This window comes from Panthera onca, chromosome E1 (assembly GCF_046562875.1).
Source record: "Panthera onca isolate mPanOnc1 chromosome E1, mPanOnc1 haplotype 2, whole genome shotgun sequence".
Lineage (NCBI taxonomy): Eukaryota > Metazoa > Chordata > Mammalia > Carnivora > Felidae > Panthera > Panthera onca.
Genome location: NC_138352.1, coordinates 37,507,791 through 37,530,825, shown reverse-complemented (window position 1 = coordinate 37,530,825; position 23,035 = coordinate 37,507,791). Strand labels below are relative to the sequence as shown.

The 23,035-nt window shown below is 39.4% G+C and overlaps 1 pseudogene; it reads left to right on the top strand.

Annotated features, from left to right (window-relative positions):
- Positions 1-18,525: 18,525 nt before the first annotated feature.
- Positions 18,526-18,940, top strand: LOC132688585 (small ribosomal subunit protein uS8 pseudogene; annotated as a pseudogene).
- The last annotated feature ends 4,095 nt before the right edge of the window (positions 18,941-23,035 follow it).

Genomic DNA, 23,035 nt, shown 5'->3' with positions numbered 1-23,035 from the left:
TTTATAGGACTGGCCTGAAAAGATTAGCTGGACCAAAATCCAACTCCTCTCTCAGGAATTGGGAAACTGAAAGACTGAGCCAGTTAGCCAAGGGAACTGAACTCAAAATCTGTCACTTGGAACCAACGAGACCCAAGTTGGCAGAGGGAAAACTCAGTAGAGGAGTGAAGAGAAGCAGGAATGTCGTGGAAGGGAATGCCAACACCTGCACAGAAGGCCACCACCTCAGTTCCTAACAAGTTTCTGATTTCTACTTCCACCCCCATGAGGCCCACCCATGCCACATTCCCCATTCTGGAAATACTGGGACATGTTTCCTTTCCAAATATCCTCCAAACTTCCTCATTATGTCAAGAAGAAAGGTTCAGTGTGGTGTCATTATGTGTTTAATGGTTCTTCAATATTCGTTCATCTTTCTTTTCAGCCAACTGGGAGGAGGCAACAGTATCTAGCTGGCATTAGGCTTCCTTGTTTTGGTTTTTATAGGTACATCCTAGTTATGGCCAATACTACTGATTTTCCATCGAAGGTAGAGACATACAGTTACCCTGAAAAACAAAATGGGTCAATTTAAATAGCAATACATATGGTATGTGGACATGGAAAAAACCAGGAATATGTATGATAAGCAAATGATTATTTGCTTCAGAAATCCAAATTCTGGTTTAAATACCACTATGTAGCCAACCATCTACCTCCCATCATCTTTCTTTTTATTCTGAAATTACATCTCTGATTGGAAGACCAGGAAGTCCTTTGGATCCCTGCCCTAAATTTATAATCTTTACAGATGGCTTTCAAGTTACTTCTGGCAAAGGCACTGTATACTATAGAAAAAAAGTATGGAATTTGAAGTTGGGCAAACATGGAGCTCAAATCTTCTCTCTACTACCATCTAATAGTCAAATTACTTAAACTCTCTGAGACTGGGTTTGGTTATCAATAAATTATTCTTAAAATCTACTCTACTTGGGGCACCTGGGTGGCTCAGTGGGTTAAGTGTCCGACTTCGGCTCAGGTCATGATCTCGCATTTCGTGAGTTCGAGCCATGCATCAGGCTCTGTACTGACAGCTCACAGCCTGGAGCCTGCTTCTGATCCTGTGTCTCCCTCTCTCGCCGCCCCTCCCCCACACGTGCTCTGTCTCTCTCCGCCTCTCAAAAATAAAGAAAACTAATAAAAAACATTTTAAATAAATAAACATTAAAAATGTTTTAATAAAATAATAATAAATAAATACAATTTACTCCACTTGATGGTTGCATAATAATGCATATACACTTAATACCACAGAATTGTACACTGAAAAATGGTAGAAATACGTTTCATTACATATATTTTACCACAATAAAAAAAATCTACTTCACAGGATTCTTTGAAGATTAAAATTTTAAAGACACTAGATCACTTCAGCGCTATGACTGACACCTATAAGTGCTCAATAAATGGCAGCTGTTAACATCATAGTTAAGTTGCTGATTAAATTAGCTAATTAGCATCACTACTCCCCTTCCTCAGGGAGCCCTCATAGAGAGCTAAAGGATCCTTTAATTAGTGAGTTTTATTGCAATCAGCTCTATCAATCAATCATCAATTTTGTTTCCAATCTTAGACTTCCTCACCCTTGCCTCACCTCCCTTCCCTCTCTGTAAAGCTTCTGTCTCTACACTATTCCGAAACACACTACAAAGCCCTAATCTCCCCCTTGCTACCCTATATTCCAGAACTATTTCTTTTCCTGAATATAATTGTTAATTTTTTAATTTTTAAGTAATCTCTACACCCAATGTGGGGCTTGAACTCATGACCCGAAGATCAAGAGTTGCATACTCAACCACCCGAACCAGCCAGGCACCCCATAATAGTTCTTTTTTCACTGAGATTTTTAAATGTTTTATATCCCATAAATGACCAAGTAGGGAAATGCTATAATGTACTATCCTACTAATACAAGAGGATACACTTCTGCTCTCCCTCATACTTTGTGCAGTGCAGAGACAGGGAATTAGGTTAGCAATTCTAAGCTAGTGGTGATTCCCCAGCTCTGCACGCTGGCTGCCATTGAAGTTCTAGAAGCGAAAAGAAAGTACAAAGTAGACAAAGTATATCACTATTATCCTTTCATCTCTCTTTGGAAATCCTTCTCTCTCACACTGCCACCTTTCCCCAGACCTCCAGGTACCTTGTTGTATTTATGTTTTATTACAATTCTCCTTCAGTGAAAGTCTGTTAGTGACGCACTTTGTCTTTGACTAAAAATGTCTTTATTTCGACCCTCTTCCTTTTTTTTTTAACATTTATTCATTTTTTGAGAGACAGAGAGAGAAGGAGTGTGAGTGGAGGAGGGGCAGCGAGAAAGAGGGAGACACAGAATCTGAAGCAGGCTCCAGGTTCTGTCAGCAGACAGCCCGACATGGGGCTTGAACTCATGAACCGTGAGATCATGACCTGAGTCGAAGTCAGACACTCAACCAACTGAGCCACCCAGGCACCACTTGACTCTCATTCTTAATTGTTCAAATGGGTACAAAAATTCTTACATTGACATGTACTTTTGTCCAGCATTAAAGATATTAAAGATGACTGTTTTCAGTCTAATTGAAATTTCTTTGTAGGTAATCTGTCTTATCTCTCTGGTTAATTTTATTTTTATTTTATTTATTTTTTTAATATTTATTTATTTTTGGGAGAACGCAAATCAGGTAGGGGCAGAGAGAGGGGGACAGAGGATCTGAAGTGGGCTTTGCACTGACAAGCTGATAGCAGTGAGCCTGATGTGGGACTCAAACCCATGAACTACGTCATCATGACCTGAGCCAAAGTTGGACACTCAACCAACCGAATCACCGAGGCTCCCTTTCTCTGGTTAATTTTAATATCTTTTCTGTGCTTGGCTCTCTACAGTTTCACTACAAAAATATTTACATTCTAATGAGTCTAAAGACTCACGCTTCCTGAATCTGAGGATTCATGTCTTACATTAACCTTGGAAACTTCTCAACCATTATCTCTTTAACGATTGCCTCCTCTGTTTCTCTTCTCTTCTGAAAATCCTTTGAGATGTAAGTTAGATCTATGTTGTCCAATACAGTAGTCACTAGTACATGTAGTTACTGAGCGTTTGAAATATGATCAGTCCACACTGAGCTGTGGTGTAAGTGCAAAATGGAAAAAAAAAGAATTTAAAATATATCATTCATAATTTTTATATTGATTATATATGGAAATAATATTTTTATTAACTTTTCCAGTTTCTTTCTACTTTAATATGGGTATTAGAATTTTTTTAAGTTTATTTATTTATTTTGAGAGAGAGAGAGAGAGAGCAAGCAGGGTAGTAAGTGGTAGAAAGAGGGAGAGAGGGTATCCCAAGCAGGTTCCATGCTGTTAGCGCAGAGTCTGATACAGGGCTTGATCCTGAGAACTGTGAGATCACAACCTGAGCTGAAACCAAGAGAAGGGCACTCAACTGAGTCACCCAGGCACCCCAGTATTAGAAATTTTTTAATTATGTATAATCTCACATTATATTACAATTGGACAGCACTGTGTTAGACTATCTGCTTCTTTTCACCATATTTCTTATCTTTCCCATCTTTTTATCTCTCTGTGCTACATTCCAGGTGATTTTTTTAAAGGTATTAATAGCCCACTGATTATATCTTCAGCTGCTTCTGATCTGCTATATGCTCCATCTACTACTACACTTTCATTTTAAACAAAGTGAAATCTATATGTGCATTTCTACAAGATTTATTTGGTCCTTTTCTGAAATATTGTATTATTTTCTTATGCACTGGGTTCCTTCTTTTATGTTTTTAAGTATACAAACCAAAGTCTATAATCTATATCTGGTAATTATTTGATCTTCCTGGGGATCCAGTTCTGCAGTTTGTTGTGTTTGCTGAATTTCCCTCCTGGAGGATTTTTTTTCTCATGTGTTTGTAATTTTGAAATATGATGGGGCGCCTGGGTGGCTCAGTCGGTTGAGCGGCCGACTTCGGCTCAGGTCATGATCTCGCGGTCCGTGAGTTCGAGCCCCGCGTCGGGCTCTGTGCTGACAGCTCAGAGCCTGGAGCCGGTTTCGGATTCTGTGTCTCCCTCTCTCTGACCCTCCCCTGTTCATGCTCTGTCTCTCCCTATCTCAAAAATAAATTAAAAAAAAAAAAGAAAGAAAGAAATATGAGCTCATCTTCAACAGGGTTTTATCTTTGTTATTCCTAGGAGATCTAGAGTGAGTTTGCTTCTGCCAAACTGTTCCAATATCACTGTTCCATGAGTGTAATTTACATTAGTTTACAGGCTTTGGGGAATTCCTAGAGATATTATTCCTAGAGATAATAATAAAGAAGAGAGAGGGGCACCTGGGTGGCTCAACTGGTTCAGCATCTGACTTCAGCTCAGGTCATGATTTTCCCATTCTCTCTCTGCCCCTCCCCTGCTCACGCTCTTTCTATCTCAATCTCAAATAAACATTAAACAATTTTTTTAAAAGTCGGGGCTCCTGGGTGTTTAAGTGTCTGACTTTGGCTTAAGTCATGATCTCACAGCTCATGAGTTCGAGCCCCGTGTCAGGCTCTGTACTGGCAGCTCAGAGCCTGGAGCCTGCTTCAGATTGTGTGTCTCCCTCTCTCTCTGCCCCTCCCTGGCTCACGTTCTGTTTCTCTCTCTCTCCTTCAAAAATAAATAAACATTAAAAAAAATTTTTTTAATGATAATAAAGAAGAAAGGCAACTACCATAAAGATAAGTAATACCCTTGAAGTAAACAACCTAATGTATAAAATAGAAAAATTATTCAAAGAAATAATTTTTGAAATGTCTTTTTTATAAATGAAAAAAAAAGTAGTTACAGGTGGAAATAACAAATCATATCCCAGGAAGAAAAAAAATTGGCACAGAATGATAGAACTCTCTATCTTAGTTAAGTAACTAAACACCAAAGTTAAAGAAAGTATTCTTTAGACAACAAGACACCAGCAAGTTGACTAAAAGGGTAAAGTGGAGTTGTGAATCAAGCTTCCCTAACACCTAAGGCAAGGTTCGATGCCAGAAGATACTGACATGCTGTCACAAATTTGAAAAGAAAGAAAATGTGGCCCGAGAATATTATACCCAGTCAGTATATTCAAATATAAGAGAAACAGAAAGGTACGATGTTGGCAACATTTAAAAAAAAAAAAAAAAAAAAAAGTCAGGGAATATAAGACAAAGAACTTTTTTAGAAAAAACAAAGTTGATTAAATCTAATTTAGTGGTGGATCAAAACAATGAACTCACTAATAGGAGAGCACTGCTGGTGGTGAGCTCTGATTCCATATAAACATAGTACTGAGACTAAACAGGATGTAAAGCAAATGTTAAAAACCTTGACAAGTAACAATATAACTACGGAAAACAATGGGACGAGGAGAGAAGATGGAAAGCTGATCAGTGTTAACTTCAATTTCTTCATCTTTCTGTAGTAAGATGTTAGGTATAAGTGTCCAAAAAGTAGCTAAAATGCACAATTATTTCAATTATTTAATGTTTTTAACACTCCTCTTCTTAACTTTAAAGAGATAGTCTAGGAAATAATAGTTCTTCCAATGGAGAAATATTTACTGAAATTCAACCGTTTCTTCAATTTTACTTTTTTTTTTTTTAATGTTTATCTATTTTTGAGAGACAGAGATACAAAGCACAGGCAGGAGAGGAACAGAGAAAGAGGGAGACACAGAATCCAAAGCAGGTTCCAGGCCCCGAGCTGTCAGCACAGAGCCTGACACAGGGCTCAAACCCAGGAACCATGAGATCATGACCTGAGCCAAAGTCGGAAGCTTAACCGGCTGAGCCACACAGGTTCCCCCAATTTTTTTTTAATAGAGATTTATTTTTATCTTTTTATTTTTTGGAGAGAGATGGCTAAGTGAATGAGGGGAAGAGACAGAGGGAAGAGAGAGAGAATCCCATGAGGGGCAGTGAGAGAGAGAGAGAGAGAGAGAGAGAGAGAGAGAGAGATGCAGGGCTCACTCAAAGTGAGGCTCGAGCTCACCCAATGCAGGACTCAAACTGACCAACTGTGAGATCATGACCTACGCTGAAGTCAGATGCTTAACCGACTGAGCTACCCAGGTGCCCCCATTTTACTTTTTCTTTTCAGTAAACTCTACTCCCAACGTGGGGTTTGAACTCACACCCCAAGATCAAGAGTTGCATGCTCCACAGACTGAGCCAGCCAGGCTCCCCTCTTCAATTTTACTTTAATTTCCTTTTTTGCCGTTGTTAATTTCTGACAAAAAGAAATTAAGTGGAGAAAAGTAGTAGGAATTATAAAACAAAACACCTACATTGCTACCACTCAAAATTAATAATTGTGTGTCAAATTTTATTCATCTTCTTAGGAAATAAAACATTAAAAAGACAAAACTACCATCCCTTCAAGCCAGCTTTCCCAGCACCACCATTCTCACCGAGCAAAAACTTGTCATTCTGTCTAGAGACAAATCAGTAACTGATATACAGTATTGCTTTGTGTGAATAATCATTTTTTATTCACATAATGGTAGCCTATCAATCATAGTGTTCTGCATTTTGCTTTTTTCATTCTACATTGTGAACTGCATATAGAGCTATTTTATTCCCATTAACTGTATAAATTGCACATACTCTCCCACATTTATCCATTCCACTATTAAGGAATATTTAGATTGTTATTCTTTGGCTTTTGCTGTTACAATACTCTCATGCAATCGGCAAAGCTAAAAGGCATCCAACGGAATGGGAGAAGATATTTGCAAACGACATATCAGATAAAGGGTTAGTATCCAAAATCTATAAAGAACTTATCAAACTCAACACCCAAAAAAACAAATAATCCAGTGAAGAAATGGGCAAAAGACATGAATAGACACTTCTCCAAAGAAGACATCCAGATGGCCAACTGACACATGAAAAGATGCTCAACATCACTCATCATCAGGGAAATACAAATCAAAACCACAATGAGATACCACCTCACACCTGTCAGAATGGCTCACATTAACAACTCAGGCAACAACAGATGTTGGCGAGGATGCAGAGAAAGACTTGGATCACTTTTGCACTGCTGGTGGGAATGCAAACTGGTGCAGCCACTCTGGAAAACAGTATGGAGGTGTCTCAAAAAGTTAAAAATAGAACTACCCTACGACCCAGCAATTGCACTACTAACCATTTATCCAAAGGATACAGGTTTACTGTTTCAAAGGGGCACATCCACCCTAATGTTTATAGCAGCTCTAATGACAATAGCCAAAGTATGGAAAGAGCCCAAATGTCCATCAACAGATGGATGGATAAAGGAGATGTGGTATGTGTGTATATGTGTGTATATATATATATATATATATATATATACACACACACACACACACACACACACACACACACACACACAATGGAGTATTACTTGGCAACCAAAAAGAATGAAATCTTGCTGTTTGCAACTATGTGAATGAACTAGAGGATATTATGCTAAGCGAAATTAGTCAGAGAAAGACAAGTATCATATGACTTCACTCATATGAGAAATTTAAGACACAGAACAGATGAACACAAGGAAGGGAAGCAAAAATAATATAAAAACAGGGAGGGGGACAAAACATAAGAAACTCAAATGTGGAGAACAGAGGGCTACTGGAGGGGTTGTGGGAGGGGGGATGGGCTAAATGGGTAGGGGGCATTAGAGAATCCACTCCTGAAATCATTGTTGCACTATGTGCTAACTAACTTGGATGTAAATTAAAAAACAAAACAAAATAAAAATAAAAACAATGCTCTCATGGACATCCCTGCACATATGTGAAAGTTTCTCAGTATACCTAGAAATGTCATGGCTGGATTCTATAGATCGGCTCATTTTCAGTTTTATTAGATACTGCCAAATTACTATTGCAAATGACCATGTGTCAGCATACCCAGTCCTCTCTCAGGTGGTGTGACAAAACACCATTTTCTCCATATCCTCGCCAATACTTGGCATTTTTGGCAATCTAAGTGAAATAGTATCTTGTACTCACCTAAAGTTAATAGTGTTGGGACTATTTCTATGATTGTTTAATCTTTTAGATGGACTCTTCTATAAAAAGATGGACTTATAAAAGACTATATGGACTATAAAAGATGGACTCTTTTATAAAAATCAAATTTCCTCTTAAAAATTTTTTTCTCCACATCACATTTTGACTGGTATTAAATTGCTAGTCCAGATGACTTTTGGTTACTATTTGCCTGGTATGTCTTTTTCTATTTAATATTTAGGTTTTTATGTTGCTTTGCATGTGCCTCTTGTACACATCATATTGCCGGATTTTGGTGTCTGAGTGTGGGTTTTTTCATATTTTTTAAGTTTATTTATTTATTTTGAGAGAGAAAGAGCACAAGTGGGAGAGGGGCAAAGAAAGAGAATCCCAAGCAGGCTTTGCTCTGTCAATACAGAGCCTGATCAGAGGCTCCCACTTCTGGTCCTACTATACATAGGATTTCTGCATGCACACTGGACTGCCATTACCCTCTTCAATTCAATCCCATCTGATTGTAGTCGAGAATTTCTCACGATCTCTGAGAATGTGCATTTTTTTAGAGCTCATCTATGAACACATGAAATTTTTTTTTCCCTATCATTTCTAGAGTTTGGGGGGAAGGACTGAAACTGCAGGATGTGCTCAGTTCACCATCTTGGATGAGAAACTCTTCCATAAAACTCAAGTAAAATATTATTTTTGTTTAAAATCATCATGTATAATATTTCATTTATATACTTCTTTTTCTATCCATCCATCCATCCATCCATCCATCCATCCATCCCTCTGTCCTTCTATCTATCATAAAAGAAGAGATGCCTAGGGGGCGCCTGGGTGGCTCAGTCAGTTAAGTGTCCAACTCTTCTTTAAAAAATTTTTTTAATGTTTATTTATTTTTGAGACGTAGAGTGCAAGCGGGGAAGGGGCAGAGAGAGAGGCAGACACAAAATCCAAAGCAGGATCCAGGCTCCGAGCTGTCAGCACACAGTCCAATGCAGGACTTGAACCCACAAACCATGAGATCATGACCTGAGCCAAAGTCAGACGCTTAACCGACTGAGCCACCCAGGTGCCCCGAAGTGTCCAACTCTTGATCTCAGCTCAGGTCTTGATCTCAGAATTGTGAGTTCAAGCTCCATGTTGGGCTCTGCACTAGGCATTAAGCCTAACTAAAGAAAAAAAAAAGGAGCACCTGGGTGGTTCAGTCAGATTCTATGTCTCCCTCTCTCTCTCTGCCCCTCCCCTGCTCTCTCTCAAAAAATAAACTAAAAAAAAAAAAAAAAAACGAATCAAAAAGACGTCCAGAATCCACTTAACTTAATATTAAAATAGTTACTTCTGGGTGGGTGGAATTTATTTATTTTTAATTTTTTTAACGTTTATTTACTTTTGAGAGAGGCAGAGTGCAAGTGGGCTCCAAGCTTCAAACTGTCAGCACAGAGCCTGACGTGGGGCTTGAACTTACAAGCTGTGAGATCATGACCTGTGCCAAAGTTGGACGCTTAGCCGACTGAGCCACCCCGGCACCCCATATTTTTATTTATTTATTATCTTCTATTTTTTTTAATGTTTATTCATTTTTGAAAGTCAGAGAGAAACAGCACAAGCAGGAGTGGGGCAGAGAGAGAGGGAGACACAGAATCCAAAGCAGGCTCCAGACTCTGAGCTGCTAGCACAGAGTTCAACGTGGGGCTCGAACTCACCAACTGTGAGATCATGACCTGAGCAGAAGTCTGACACTTAACCAGCTGAGCCACCCAGGTGCCCCTCACCCATATTTTTAAATGTCTATTTATTTTTGAGAGAGAAAGAGAGAGAGAGAGAGAGAGAGAGAGAGAGAACATGAGTGGGGGTGGGGCAGAGAGAGAGGGGGACAGGGGATCCAAAGCAGGCTCTTTGATGACAGCAGAGAGCCAGGTGCAGGGTTTGAACCCACAAGCTGTGAGATCATGACCCAAGCCAAAGTTGGATGCTTAGCTGTCTGAGCCACCCAGGCATCCCATGGGTGGGTAGAATTTAAAGTGATTTATTTTCTAATTGTTTACTTTTTTTTGGAGTTTATAATAAATATGTATCATTTTTACAAATAAATTCATTCTTAAAAGTATGTTAAGGTCAGCTGTCTTTGAGTGTTACAGGTAATTTTTAATTTTGCCTATCTGCATTTCCCAATTTCAACAGTGTGCGTATATTTGTGTTATCATGTTGCATTTTTTTTTAAGTTTATTTATTTATTTTGAGAGAGAGAGGGAGAGTGAGCAGGGAGAGGAGCAGAGAGGGAAAGAGAGAATCCCAAGCAGGCTCCACAATGTCAGTGCAGAGCCTGACTTGGGCTGATCTCATGAACTGCGAGCCGAAACCAAGAACCAGTCACTTAACCAAATGAGGCACCCAAGTTCCCCTATTTGTGTTACAATGTTAAGAAAAAGCTCAAAAGGTGAGCAATCTGAAATCGGGAGCCATCAGGACCTGTAAATAGTTCAGTAGCATCATCAAATACACTAGAAGGATTGAGGAGTATTGTTATTTTCTAATAGGAGTGGTTTGGGTCTTCCTATTTTGGTTTAAGTAACAAAATTGATTAAATCACAAACACAACAGGGCTTTCACAGTTGAATCGTTAAGTACAGTCAAGCCAGTCTTCTAGAAGCCCCTTCTCTGTGAAGACCAGATGCAATAGAGAGAGTTCAGAGGAAACTGGTCCAAATGACCAACTGGTGAATGGATAAATAAAATATGGCCTCTCCATAGAATGGAAAATTATTCAGCAATAAAAATGAAGTCCTGATACATGCTACAACATGGATGGACCTTGAAAAACTCACACTATGTGAGAGAAGCCAGTCATAAAGACTCCATATTGCATGATTCCACATAGGAAATGTCCAGACTAGGCCAATGTATAAAGACAGAAAGCAGATTAATTGTTGCCTAAGACTGGGGGTATTGGAGGGAAATGCGAGTGACTGCCAATGGGTATGGGTTTCATCTGGGGATGATGAAAATATTCTAAAATTGCAGTGATAGCTGCACAATGCTGAATATACTAAAAAACAGTGAATTTGACTCTTTAAATGGGTGAATTGTATGGTATGTGAATTATATCTCAATAATTCTGGGTTTTTTTATTTTTTTATGTTTTTATTTTATTTTTGAGAGAGAGAGAGAGACAGAGTGTGAGTGGGGGAGGGGGAGAGAGAGGGGGAGACAGAATCTGAAGTAGGCTCCAGGCTCTGAGCTGTCAGCGCAGAGCCTGACGCAGGGCTTGAACTCACAGACTGCAAGATCGGAAGCCGAAGGGACGCCCAACCAACTGAGCCACCCAGGCACCCCTCAATAATGCTGTTTTTTTTAAAAAAAGAAAAAACTGGTTGCTTACACATCTGTCTCTTTGTGAAAAGTATTCAATTTTTCCCTTGGGCCTCTGAAATCATACTTTATGCTAGGAAGGTTTGTTTGGAAACACATTTTGTGCATGAACTGGAGCATTATTAGAATCACAACCATTTATACAAGGCTTCGTGATGTCCACAACTTGCTCCATGTGTTCCTCCTCCACCAGGTGAAGCGAAATGATTAAGAACATGGATTACAGGGGCTCCTGAACGGCTCAGTCAGTTAACCATCTGACTCTTGGTTTCCACTCAGATCATGATCTCACGGTTTGTGAGTTCAAGCCCCGCACTGGGCTCTGTGCTGACAGCTCAGAGCCTGGAGCCTGCTTCGGATTCTGCGTCTCCTCTCTCTGTCCCTCCCCCGCTTGTGCTCTGTCTCTGTCCCTCAAAGATAAATAAATGTAATAAAAAAAATTTTTTTAAGGTAAAAATAAGGATTACAAATAAGAACAGGCCTGAAGTGCTGATGTTATCGGGGTCGGAGCTAGAGGCTAGCAGTGAAACAACATAATGACCTGCCTATCAATCTTAGGAAATCTTTAGCATGGGGGTGCTTACCAAGTAACTGATAGTGAAAATTTCACATACATTACTTCACTTCATCCTCAAAATAACCTTTAATAGCAGGTACTACAGATCTGTGTTTTATAGATGAGGAAACTGAGGCTAGCTTAGAGAAGTGAAGGAGCTTTCCAAGAATCCAGGATCAGAAAATCATGAGTCAGGGCGCCTGGGTGGCTCAGTTGGTTAAGTGTCTGACTCTTGATTTTGGCTCAGGTCATGATCTCACGGTTCTTGGGATCAAGCCCTGCATCTGGTTCTGTGCTGACAGCAAGGAGCCTGCTTGGGATTCTCTCTTTTCCTCTTTCTCTGCCCCTCCCCCATGCACACATGCACTCTGTCTCTCTCATAATAAATAAATAAACTTTTTTTTAATGAAAATAAAGTACAAAAGTTAAAAAAAAAAAAGACAGAAAGAAAGTCATGGAGGCAGTCCAAATTGGACAAAGTCAAGGAGACTGAGAAGATAGACTTAACTCACCGAGGACACCTCCAACAAAAAAAGGCATGCACTCAGATGTCACTGCTCAATGCCTATGTTCTTAGCAGCATCTTAATCACACAGGCATGTGGTAGATTTACCTTCTCTGGAAGTCACCATTTCTCCTCTTTTTTTCAGAGTGAATTTTTCTTGACCTTTTCATTACCTGGATTCATCTCAAGAGCATTTCACTGTCCATTTTTGAAGAACCTTCTTAGCCAACTAATTTTCCTGTCTTTCCCTGAGTGCAAGCTAGGGAGTTCCAGAAAACTCTTCCCTGTATTTGCTTCTCGGGGCCTGATAAACATTTCTTCAAGGTGTGGCAACACTTCTGTGTTGTGTGCTGCAACCAGAACATCGTCAGATCTTCGAAGTCTAGTCAGAGTGCTGTATATCTCAGGGTGGGAGGGTGTTTCACACCCATGTTTATTTATTTATTTTTTCAGGTTTCCGTTATTTAAGTAATGTCTACATCCAGTGGGGGGCGGGGCTCGAACTCATGAACTGTGAGATCATGACCTGAGCTGAAACCAAGAGTCGGACACTTAACCAGTTGAGCCACCCAGGTGCCTAGGTGCAAACTCTTGACAGAGCAGCATGGTTACGAGACAAATAAGCATTCTGTATTAAGCCAGTACCACCAAAACTACATTTTTAGAATGTCTGTCTTTTGACTTGGCTAATTCCACAACACATATAGACAGGTGCCCATTTTTTAAATTTTTTAATGTTTATTTTTGAGGGAGAGAAAGACAGAGCCCGAATGGGGGAGGGGCAGAGAAAGAGGGAGACAGAATCGGAAGCAGGCTCCAGGCTCTGAACTGTCCTGACATGGGGCTGGAACTCACAAGCCGTGAGATCATGACTTGAGCTGAAGTCGAACGTGTAACAGACTGAGCCACCCAGGCGCCCCGTGGTGCCCAAATTTTAAACAAGAATTTTGTGTCATCAGAATGAATCTTCCTAGTAGAAATTATTTCTGGTACTAACGGTGGTAGTTCTCCATTATACAATACATAATGCAAATGTGTTTATAATCTGAGTGGCTAACGATAGCTTTTCCTGATGTCACATAGTTTCTCTTCATCCATTAGTTTAACCAGTCAATTAAAAGACAGAGATTTGGGGGCATCTGGGTGGCTCAGTCGGTTGAGCGTCCGACTTCGGCTCAGGTCACGATCTCACGGTTCGTGAGTTCGAGCCCTGCATCAAGCTCTGCACTGACAGCTCGGAGCCTGGAGCCTGCTTCAGATTCTGTGTCTCCCTCTCCCTCTGCCCCTTCCCCCACTCATGCTCTGTCTCTCTCTGTTCTCAAAAATGAATAAACGTTAATAAATACATACATAAATAAATAAAAGACAGAGATTTTTACTGAAGACTCCTTGTACACCTGGGTTTTCGATCCCATCTGTCATCTATAAACTTCCCATTTTCAAACGACCCCCTTAGAACCCTTAGCAGAGAGCAAAGAACAGAATTCTATGCCATTAAGTTGTAGCCTACAGATCATCAGATGGTAAAGGTACTCTACATATATTATTTCATTCAATCCTCCCAGAAACCATATGGAAATAAGTATTATGTAACAACAACAAAAATAAACAGACTGCTAGAAAAGATCAGAGCTAGTATCCAAATTCAGGTTATTCCAACCTAAGAACCCATGCTCTTCCTACTACCATGATTGAAGAGATAGACACATTCATGTAAAGCTATGATACACATTATAGCATGATGTCTCATAAGAGAAGGTATAAATGAAAGCTGCCCAAACCCCCTAATAAGGATTCTTATTAGCCGTAGAAAACTGGGGAAGATCTCAGGAGGAAATGGCAAATGAAAGAGGACTTTATGAATGAATAAAATATCATCCAGTTCTGAAAATACGGCCATCAGGTAAATTCTCCATGCAGAGTCACAGGGATTATCCTTCAAATCCATATTTCACCTGAAAATTCCTCAGTACTTCAAAGCCCTGCTCATCTTTTTTTCTTGTTAAGTTTTTATTTAAATTCCATGGGGCTCCTGGGTGGCTCAGTTGGTTAAGTGTCCAACTCTCAATCTTGGCTCAGGCTCAGGTCACTTGGTCAGTGTGGAGCCTGCTTGGGATTCTCTCTCTCCCTTTCTCTCTGTCCCTCCCCTGCTTGTGCGCTCGCTCTCTCTCTCTCCCTCTCTCTCTCTCTCAGAATAAAGAAACTAAAAAATTTTTAATTCCAGTTAGTTTATATACAGTGTGATATTAGTTTCAGATCTACAGCATAGTGATTCAACACCTCCACACAATTCCAGTGCTTATCATGATAAGTGCACTCCTTAATCCCCTTCACCTATTTCACTCATCCCCTCTCCCCTCTGGTCACGAGTTTGTTCTCTATAGTTATGAATCTGTTTCTTGGTTTGCCTCTTTTTCCTTTGCTCTTAGATTCCACATATGAGTGAAATTACATGGTATTTGTCTTTCTCTGACTTATTTCGCTTAGCATTATGTTCTCTAGCCCCATCCATGTCCTTGCAAATGGCAAGATTTCATTCTTTCTTATGGCTGAGTATTATTCCATTGTATATATACGCCACATCTTCTTTATCCGTTCATCAGTCGCTAAGACACTTAGGTTGTTTCCATAATTTGGCTGTTGTAGATAATGCTGCTGTAAACGTCAGAGTGCATGTATCCCTTTGAATTAGTATTTGTGTATTTTTTGGATAAAAACCCAATAGTGTTATTGTGGGATCATAGGGTAGTTCTATTTTTAACATTTTGAGGAAACTCCATACTGTTTTCCATGGTGGCTGCACCAGTTTGCATTCACACCAACAGTGCAAGATGGTTCCCCTTTCTCCATATCGTTGCCAACACCTGTTGTTTCTTCTGTTGTTGATTTTAGCCATTCTGACAGGTGAGGTGATATCTCATTGTAGGTATGACTTGCATGTACCTGATAATAAGTGATATTAAGCAACTTTTCATGTGTCTGTTGGCCATCTGTATCTCTGGAAAAATATCTGTGTCTTCTGCCCATTTTTAATTGGATTATTTGTTTTTTGGGTGGTGAGTTTTAGAAGCTCTTTATAGATTTTGGATATTAACCCTTTATCTGATATGTCATTTGCAAATATCTTCTTCCATTCCATAGGTTGCCTTTCAGTTTATTGTTTACTTCAGTGTACAGAAACTTTTTATTTTGATGTGGTCCTAATAGTTTATTTTTGCTTTTGTTTCCCTTGCTTCAGGAGACATATCTAGAAAGAAGTCACTATGGCCCATGTCAAAGTTACTGCCTCTGTTCTCTTCTAGGACTTTTATAGTTTCAGGTCTCACATTTGGGTCTTTAATCCATGTTGAATTTATTTTTGTGTATGATGTAAGTGGCCCAGTTTTCTTGTGCATGTTGCTGTCCACTTTCCCCAAAACTATTTGCTGAAGAGACCGTCTGTATCACATTGGATATTCTTTCCTGCTTTGTCAAAGATTAATTGGCCATATAGCTGTGGATTCATTTCTGGTTTTTCTATTCTGTTCTATTTACCTATATGTCTATTTTTGTGCCAGTACCATCTTTTCATCACTACAGCTTTGTAGTATATCTTGAAGTCTGGAATTGTGATGCCTCCAGCTTTGCTTTTCAAGATTGCTTTGGCTATGGGGTGCCTCAGTGGCTCAGTCGATTGGGCATCTGACTCCTGATTTTGGTTCAAATCATGATCCCATGGTTTGTGAGGTTGAGCCCTGCCACGGGCTCTGCACTGACAGCACAGAGCCTCCTTAGGATTCTCTCTCTACCTCTCTCTCTCTCTCTCTGCCCCTTCTTCATTCATGCTTTCTCTCTCACTTGCTCAAAAAAAAAAAAAAAAAAGATTGCTTTGGCCATTTGGGGTCTTTCTGGTTCCATACAAGTTTTGGAATTGTTTGTTCTAGTTCTGTGAAGAATACAGGTGTTATTTTGATAGGGATTGCACTGAATGTATAGATTGTTTTGGGTAGTATAGACATTTTAACAATATTTGTTCTTCTAATCCATGAACATGGAATGTCTTTCCATTTCTTTGTGTCATCTTCAATTTCTTTGATCAGTGTTTCATAGTTTTCAGAGTATACCTCTTTCACCTCTTTGGTTAGGTTTATTCCTAGGTATCTTATGGGTTTTGGTGCAATTGTTAATGGGACTGATTTCTTAATTTCTCTTTGTTGATTCATTTGTGATGTATAGAAATGCAACAGGTTTCTGTACATTGACTTTGTATCCTGACTTTATTATCAGTTCTAGCAGTTTCTAAACCTACTTTATTGAAGGGTTTTATTATAAATGAATGTTATGTTTTGTCAAATGCTTTTTCTGCATCTATTGAAATGATCATATGATTCTTACGCTTTCTTTTATTAACATAGTGTTTCATGTTAATTGATTTGCATATATTAAACCACACTTGCAACCCAGTAATAAATATCAATTGATCAAGGTGCATGATTTTTTTGATGTATTGTTGGACTCGGTTTGCTAGTATTTTGAGAAGTTGTGCACCCATGTTCATCAGGGATATTGGCCTGTAGTTCTCTTTTTCAGTGGAGTCATTCTCTAGTTTTGGTATCAGGGTAATGCTGGCCTCATAGAATGAGCTTGGAAGTTTTCCTTACTTTTCTATTTTTTGGAATAGTTTGAGAATAGGTATGAACTTTTATTTTTTTTTTTAAGTTTATTTATTTTGAGAGTGAGAGAACATGCATGTGGGTGGGGGAGGGGTGAAGAGAGAAGGAGAGAGAATCCCAAGCAGGCTCCACACCGTCAGCACAGAGCTCAATCCCACAAACTGTGAGATCATGACCTGAGCCAAAACCAAGTGTTGGATGCTTAACCAACTGAGCCACCCAGGCACCTCAAGAATAGGTATGAACTCTTCCTTAAATGCTTAGAATTCCCTTGGGAAGCCATCCAACCCTGGAATTTTGTTTTTTGATTACTGATTCAGTTCATTTGCTGGTTATTGGTCTGTTCAAATTTTCTGTTTCAGTTTTGATAGTTTATAGGTTTCCAGCTATTTATCCCATTTCTCCCAGGTTGTCCAATTTGATGGCATATAGTTTTTCATAATATTCTCTTAGAATTGTTTGTATTTCTGTGGCTGGTGTTGGTTGTTATTTCTCCTCTCTCTCATTTGTGATTGTATCTGGGTCCTTTCTCTCCCCCCACTTTTTTATTTGTTTATTTTTTTTGATGAGCTTGTCTAGAGGGTTTTCAATTTTATTAAAGAACCAGGTCCTGGTTTCAGTGATCTGTTCTGTTTTTTTTCCTTTCTATTATCATTTATTTCTGCTCTAATCTTTAGTATTTCCTTCCTTCTGCTGGCTTAGGCTTCCTTTGTTCTTTTTCCAGCTCCTTTAAGTGTAACATTAGGTTGTTTGAGATTTTTCTTGCTTCTTAAGGTAGGCCTTAATGCTATATGCCTTCCTCTTAAGACTGATTTTGCTGCATCCCAAAGGTTTTGGATTGTTGTGTTTTCATTTTTCATTTGTTTCCATGTATTTTTTAATTTGATTTCCTGGTTGGCCCATTCATTGTCTAGCAGTATGTGGTTTAACCTCCATGTATATGTGGTCTTTCCAAATTTTTCTTGTGATTGACTTCTAGTTTCCTAGCATTGTGGTTAGAAAAGATGCATGGTATGATTTCAACCTTCTTGAATCTGTTAAGGCCTGTTTTGTGGCCTAATGTGTGATCTATTATGGAGAATGTTCCATGTGCACTTGAAAAGAATGTGTGTTCTGCTTTCTTAACATGGGATGTTCTGAATATATCTGTTGAGTCCATCTGGTCCAGCGTGCCATTCAAAGCCATTGTTTCCTTGTTGATTTTCTTTTTAGATGATCAATCCATTGATGTAAGTGGGGTGTTACAGTCCCTACAATTATTGCATAATTATGAATTAGTTCCTTTATGTTTGTTGTTTTCTGTATTTGGGTGCTTTATGTTAGGTGCATAAATATTTACAATTGTTGTATCTTCTTGTTGGATTGTCCCTTTATTAATATATAGTGGCCTTCTAGCTCTTTCTACCATCTTTCTGTGCCGCCATTATGGTGAGCATGAATGTCCTGGCAGATCCTCTCAAGAGCATTAACAATGCTGAAAAGAGAGGCAAACGCCAGGTTCTTATTAGGCCATGCTCCAAAGTCGTTGTCCGATTTCTGACTGTGATGATGAAGCATGGTTACATTGGTGAATCTGAAATCATCGATGATCACAGAGCTGGGAAAATTGTTGCGAATCTCACAGGCAGATTAAACAAGTGTGGAGTGATCAGCCCCAGGTTTGATGTACAACTCAAAGATCTAAAAAATGGCAGAATACTCTGCTCCCATCCCGCCAGTTTGGTTTCATTGTGCTGACAACCTTAGCTGGCATCATGGACCATGAAGAAGTAAGACAAAAACACACAGGAGGGAAAATCCTGGGATTCTTTTTCTAGCGATGTAATACATTCATACAAATAAAATGCCTCACTGGAAAAAAAGGGAAAAAGGAAAAAAATATATATAGTGGTTTTGTCTCTTAACGGTCTTTGTTTTATAATCATTTGTCTAGGGGTACCTGGGTGGCTCAGTTGGTTAAGCATCCAATTCTACATTTTGGCTCAGGTCATGATCTCACCAACTGCCCATGACAGCCCATGCTGTCAGCATGGAGTCAGCTTGGAAATATCTCTCCCAATCTCTCCACCCCTCCCCTGTTCACACCCATGCTTTCTCTCAAAATAAATAAAATTTTAAAAATAAATAAAGACTAGTTTGTCAAAAAAAAAAAAAAAAGCCTAGTTTGTCCCATGTAGGTATTGCTACTCTGGCTTTCCTTTGACATCTATTTGAATGACAAATGTTTCTCCAGGCCCTCACGTATCTAGGTGTAAAATGAGTCCTGGGGCATCTGAGTGGTTCAGTTGGCTGAGTGTCCAACTCTTTATTTATTTTAATATATGAAATTTATTGTCAAATTGGTTTCCATACAACACCCAGTGCCAACTCTTGATTTCAGCTCAGGTCATGATCTCATGGTTCCTCGGACTGAGCCCTGCATTGGGCTCTGTGCTGACAGTGTGGAGCCTGCTTGGGGTTCTCTCCCTCCTCTCTCTCTCTCCTTTCACCTGTTCATGCTCTAAGTAAACCTAAAAAAATAAAATAAGTCTCTTGTAAGGCAGCATATAGAAGATGGATCTTGTTTTTTTATCCATTACGTCACTTTATGTCTTTTGCTCGGAGCATTTAGTCCATTGACTTTCATTTTTTTTTTTAATTTTTTTTTCTTTTTTTTTAGTGTTTATTTATTTTTGAGACAGAGAGAGACAGAGCATGAACGGGGGAGGGGCAGAGAGAGAGGGAGACACAGAATCGGAAGCAGGCTCCAGGCTCTGAGCCACCAGCCCAGAGCCCGACGCGGGGCTGGAACTCATGGACCGCAAGATCGTGACCTGAGCTGAAGTTAGATGCATAACCGACTGAGCCACCCAGGCGCCCCAAGTCCATTGACTTTCAAAGTAATTATTGATAGATATGTATTTATTGCCATTTCATTACTTGTTTTGTTGTTCCCAGAGATTTTCTCTGATCCTTTCTTGTATTTCTTTCACGCATTGCTGATTTTCTTTAGTAATATATTTGGATTTTGTTCTCTTTATTCTTTGCATGTTTACTGGTGGGTTTTTTTTTATTAACTTGTTTTACTTTTTATTTTTTAAAATTTACATCCAAATTAGTTAGCATATAGTGCAACAATGATTTCAGGAGTAGATTCCTTAGTGCCCCTTACCCATTTAGCCCATCCCCCCTCCCACAAACCCTCCAGCAACCCTCAGTTTGTTCTCCATATTTATGAGTCTCTTCTGTTTTGCCCCCCTGCCTGTTTTTCTATTGTTTCCCTTCCCTTATGTTCATCTGTTTTGTCTCTTAAAGTCCTCATATGAGTGAAGTCATAGGATTTTTGTCTTTCTCTAATTTCACTTAGCATAATACCCTCCAGTTCCATCCACGTAGTTGCAAATGGCAAGATTTCATTCTTTTTGATTGCTGAGTAATACTCCATTGTATATATATACACCACATCTTCTTTATCCATTCATCCTTTGATGGACATTTGGGCTCTTTCCATACTCTGGCTATTGTTGATAGTGCTGCTATAAACATCGGGGTGCATATGTCCCTTTGATACAACTGTATCCCTTGGATAAATAGTAGTGCAATTGCTGGGTTGTAGGGTAGTTCTATTTTTAATCTTTTGAGGAACCTCCATACTGTTTTCCAGAGTGGCTGCACCAGCTTGCATTCCGATGGTGGTTTTGATATTTGGTTAGCATTTGGTTTGTATATAACCTCTTCTGCATACAGCTGCCTATATTGTTGATGGTCATTTAAGCTTGAACCCATTCTTCTCTCCTCTCCTCCTCATGTTTTAGATACATGTTATTGTATTTTAAATTCTTTTTTGTGTGTGAGTTCCTTGGTGGATTTTTTACAGAGACATTCACTTTTACTGCTTTTGTGTTTCCTACCTTTATACTGTCATTTTTGGGCTCTCCTTTCCACTCAAACAGTCCGCCTTAATATTTCTCACAGGGAGTACTGCTCATCTTCAGAATTCTCTGCACTCCATCTACAAATGCTCCCTGAGCCATATCTCAAACCAAATTTTCATTATAATTTTTTTCAGGATACCTCGGGTTATTCTTGTTTAAAAATAGACACTTAGCTCTGAGGCATAAGGCTTTTCAAGAGCACTTTTCATTCCACTCATCCCCTGCATTCTGGATCATTTGTATCTACTTAATATTGCTTAATCTTAGTTACACTTTACAAAATCTCTTTCACAACTTTTATAAATATGGCCTGGTCTAGGGGCGCCTGGGTGGCTCAGTCGGTTAAGCGGCCGACTTCGGCTCAGGTCACCATCTCACAGTCTGTGAGTTCGAGCCCCGCGTCGGGCTCTGTGCTGACAGCGCAGAGCCTGGAGCCTGTTTCGGATTCTGTGTCTCCCCCTCTCTGACCCTCCCCTGTTCATGCTCTGTCTCTCCCTGTCTCAAAAATAAATAAAACGTTAAAAAATTAAAAATAAATAAATAAATAAATAAATAAATAAATATGGCCTGGTCTTTATTCCCCTTCAATAACAATTTTAGTCTAAACACCTAAAAGCAGAGTGCCTGGGTGGCTTAGTTGGTTAAGTGTCCAACTCTTGGTTTTGGCTCGGGTCATTATCTTGTGGTTTCATGAGTTCAAGTCCCACGTCAGACTCTGCTCTGCACAGGCAGTGTAGAGCTTGCTTGGGATTCTCTCTCTCTCTCTCTCTCTCTCTCTCTCTCTGTACCTCCCCCACTCAAGCTCTCTCTCAAAAAAAAATTAATAAACTTAAAATAAATAGATAGATAGATAGATAGATAGATCGATAGATAGCTAAAAGCAATAGAAATGGGGTGCCTGGGTGGGTCAGTCAGTTAAGCATCCAACTTTGTCCATGATCTCACAGTTGGTGAGTTTGAGCCCCTCATTGGGCTCTGTGCTGACAGCTCAGAGCCTGAAACCTGCTTCAAATTCTGTCTCCCTCTCTCTCTGCCCCTCCCCTGCTCACGCTCTGTCTCTCTCAAAAATAAATTCTAAAAAATTTTAAAAATAAAAAATAAAAGCAATAGAAATAAGCATGTGTTTATTTAACTTTAATATAAAGAATAAAGAAATCCAGAGGCTCCTGGGTGGCTCAGTCAGTTGTGTGTCTGACTTCAGCTCAGGTCATGATCTTGAGGTTCATGGGTTCAAGCCCCACATCAGGCTCTGTGCTGACAACTCAGAGCCTGGAACCTGCTTTGGATTCTGTCTCCCTCTCTCTCTGCCCCTTCCCCCACTTGTACTCTAATTCTCTCTCAAAAATAAATAAACATAAAAAAAAAAAAAAAAAAAAAAAAAACAGCGGTGCCTGGGTGGCTCAGTCAGTTGAGCATCCAACTTTGGCTCAGGTCATGATCTTGCAGTTCATGAATCTGAGCCCCATGTCGGGCTCTGTGCTGACAGCTCGGAGCCTGGACCTTGCTTCAGATTCTGTGTCTCCCTGTCTCTCTGCCCCTTCCCTGCTCACTCTCTGTCACTCTCTCTCAAAAATAAATAAACATTAAAAAAAAAATTTAAGAAAGAAGCATTTATATTTAAAATGAAATCTAACAACTAGGGTACCTGGGTGGCTCCGTCGGTTAAGTGTCCAGCTTTGGCTCAGGTCATGATCTCATGGTTCATGAGTTAGAACCCCGCATCAGCTCTGTGCTTACAGCACAGAGCCTGCTTTGGATCCTCTGTGCCCCCCTCTCTGCCCCTCCCTTGCTTGCTCTCTCTCTCTCTCAAAAATAAATAAACATTAAGAAAATTTTTAAAAAGAAATCTAACAACAAAACTAAAAACAGGCTACCACAATGTTTGCATTTTCTTAGATGATTAAATGTTAACAACACACAAGTTTAATAATTTACATGGTAACATTTTCACTAAAATTTCTCTAAATTAACAATGAGAAATTAACATTAGATGGGAAC